A 3,644-nucleotide genomic window follows, 5' to 3' on the forward strand; every position below is an offset into this window, starting at 1 on the left:
TTTCAAATGCTTTATAAATACCTTTTATTCACTTTTAAGGGGAGGAATACAAGTAAACACACGGTTATCCCCGTGTGAAAGACATAAATCTTTGTTATACTTTTTGGTTATGAAATCAATTACATGTGATTTGTAACTAACATACAATTGGACTTACTACACTTTTAGCCGTTTCACCAAACAGAGTATTTCAAATAGCTTTCTCAAACGTTTTTTCATGTTAAAACACTTTTAGAAATTCTCTTACAAACCATATGTTTCCTTTTTGAATCTGTTATAGTTGTGCTTCAAACAAAGGTTTTCTTACACTTAAACTGTCTTGTCAACTGTTTTCGAATCGTTTTATAAACTGACATCAAGTCATAAATTCTTATTTATTAAAATTTTCAAAGGTTTTACAAAACTTCTTTTATACTTATTGTTAAATGATTGCTATATATGTATAGTTAAATAAGAAAGGTTTAAAAGACTTAGAACGGCTAGCTCGCCTTATTTATTTTTCTGTTTTCGTTTGGATGTGGCCTTAGGGTATCAGTTATTAGTACGAATGTCGTCTAAATATTAGTTATATAGATCATGTATAGCTATATAGACATAAAAGTTCCATCAGTTAGTTCACTTCCGACACTCTTGGGTAGCAAGGGTGTATAAACCTACTTGGACACTCATCAATTACATTCCAGTAAACTATTATAGGAATAGTTTAGGGGATACAAAACATTAGTCCTATTACAAGGCATCACGCAAGAGTCAGTTCATTCAGGAGTCTATACCAACATTTTATTTACAAGTATGCATTCTTCATAATAAGGATAATCTTTTCATACAAAAGATATTTCATTATATTACTTGTGAACTTGGTGTTAGCAAACATGTGAGACAATAGCTTTGTTAGTACCAAAACGAAAGTCCCCATCTGTAACCAGATTCTCCTGGTGGGAGAGCGAATTTGTGTATAGATCTATACGGGTTTGACGAACCCGCACCTAAACTGTAAGCTCCAGTTAGGCCGGCAGGTCTGGGGTGACAAATGTCGACATTAGTACTACGTCTAGTATGGTTATGAGAAACTTACCAACAGCGGAAACAACAACTCTTGTACATAGTAATATACATTTAAGTCAATCATGCTCAGGGGGTAATAACTATACCATGGGATATTATTAGCATGTTCACAATTCGGGATAAACACCATTTTAACCAGTTTTACTTAAACAAAAGAATCACAGGGAGTATTAAAAACATATTCGATATAGATAAACTATTTACCTTATTACCTTTATATTGTGACTCATACACACAAACGACGAGGTAGACTATAACTTTTATAATAATAGTTAAACATGGGAAAAACCGTCACATTTATAGTGATGTGTACTTTCTAAACGGTCAGGTCTTGGTAGAAGACTACTTTCAAACATTTAGGTCTTCGTAGAAGACTACTTTTTAAATGGTCAGGTCTTGGTAGAAGACTACTTTCAAACATTTAGGTCATGGTAGAAGACTACTTTCTAAACGGTCAGGTCTTGGTAGAACACTAGTTTCAAAACATTTAGGTCATGGTAGAAGACTACTTTCTAAACGGTCAGGTCTTGGTAGAAGACTACTTTCAAAACGGTCAGGTCTTGGTAGAAGACTACTTTTTATACTAGTAGGAAATATGGGATTTTCTAGGAGTTTTCAAAACATATACAAACAATTACATTGAAAAATTTCAAACGTTATCATCCAACTTATACGAACAATGACATTAAATACTTATGAATTCACTAGCTTTATTGCTGACACTCGCTTTCAAAATAACTTGTATTCTCAGGTCACCAGTAGACAGGTACGATGACCAGGTTTTGCCAAGACGAAGCAGTCAAGACTCGTGTTTTATTTTTAGTATTCATTATGTTGTTTTATACTATGAAAGATAACACTTGTAAACAAAATTATTCTATTAATGAAATGGATGATGTTGCTGCTTGTTTACTACTTTACATTGTTGTGATACATACATGACGTCCGCCACTCCAAAACGTTTCCGCCATTCTCGGTTTTGGGGTGTGACACACGAGAGTGTTTTGCGAAATATTCAACTAACTGCTTGACTTCCCTTGTATTTTTCTTTGTTAGTGGCCCTTGAGAATCAAGGAGTTGCCTTGTCATAACATTGACCTCATCATAGAAAATAGACATTTGTTGTTGAACATTAAGATCATGTTGAGGATAATTCCTTAACAATCCTTTGTAACACTCTCATGCCTCGTATAGTGACTCCCCTGGTTGTTGCTCAGAGTTGGCCATTGCCTTCTTGAGTTTAGCTATCTTTGATGGTAGGCAAAATTGGTCCATAAATTGTTTGCACATTTGAGCCCAAGTAATGATTGTACCAGGTGAAATTGCTTTTAATCAATCCTTAGCAGCTCCCTTAAAAGTAACGGAAAGCATCCTTAGCAAGATGGTATCTATATTAACATTTGGGACATTGAAATAATCTGCAATGTCATTGACCTCATCTAGATGCTTAAAAGCATCCTCATGATCTTTTCCATAAAATGGAACATCCTTAAGTGCATTAAGGATGTGTCTGTCACTCCCCGAAACCGAAGGTAGAAACGTTCCCGGGCGGAGGTGACTTCATGTTAAGCATCACAACCATTGTTGTAACAACTCAAATTTTTCAAACAAATTTTTCAATTTTAAAACATAATTATTTTCATTAAAAACAAGGCATAAATAGTCAATCATTCAGTCAATACAATTATTCAAAATCCCAAGATCATAAAAACCATCTTCAGTGTGTATCGATCATGCCGGCGCCTTCCCACGGTCCTCGCTAGTACCTGAAATACATGCACAACAACTGTAAGCATAAATGCTTAGTGAGTTCCCCAATATACAACTTACGCACATACGCCTTCCGGCCCGGACCTTTCGGTCCACATAACATTGCCTTCCGGCCCGACCTTCCGGTCCATGTGTCTCTGGGGACTTCCGTCCCTGCTGGGTAAACCTTCCGGCCTTACCCACGCCGACCTTCCGGTCCATCACACATCATATCGCCTTCCGGCCCATAACATATTCGCCTTCCGGCCCATAACTTACATAGCACATATAACATATAACATACCACATATAGCATACATATCACGTATCATATCCGACCTTCCGGTCACACAGTCAAACCCTTTCGGGTACAGTATAGTGAGAAGACTCACCTCGCAAATGCTGAAAACTAGCAACTCCTGAAATCACTCGTGCACAAACCAACGAGCTACAACCCTCCTATAACATTACATAACTCATTAGCACTCATATCATCTAAGTGTGACTATCCCTAAGAAGTCAGACTTAGGTCAACTCTGGTCAACGGTCAACGGTCAACTCGACTGGACTCGGCGAGTACCATGGCGACTCGGCGAGTCTAGTCGTCCTCACAGATTCCTGAATATTCCCTTTCTACTCGTCGAGTATCCCTCTTGACTCGACGAGGTCCTCGTGGAAGAATCGCGGGGCCACCCCGACTCCACTCGCCGAGTCTGATGAACAACTCGGCGAGTCCCAGCAAATCTTCAAGCTACTCGCCGAGTCTGAAGAACAACTCGGCGAGTCCATGCCATGCAGTCGAGTAACTGCTTCCTGAGATAGGTCTCGTC

The 3,644-nt window shown here is 38.1% G+C and overlaps 1 non-coding gene across 1 annotated transcript; it reads left to right on the plus strand.

The window, feature by feature from the left end:
- Window positions 1-2,200: 2,200 nt before the first annotated feature.
- On the plus strand, window positions 2,201-2,307 carry LOC111921149 (small nucleolar RNA R71). The gene has a single exon (XR_002860079.1). It is a non-coding gene; the product is annotated as a small nucleolar RNA R71 (small nucleolar RNA).
- Window positions 2,308-3,644: the final 1,337 nt, after the last annotated feature.

Source organism: Lactuca sativa, chromosome 1 (assembly GCF_002870075.4).
Source record: "Lactuca sativa cultivar Salinas chromosome 1, Lsat_Salinas_v11, whole genome shotgun sequence".
Classification (NCBI taxonomy): domain Eukaryota; kingdom Viridiplantae; phylum Streptophyta; class Magnoliopsida; order Asterales; family Asteraceae; genus Lactuca; species Lactuca sativa.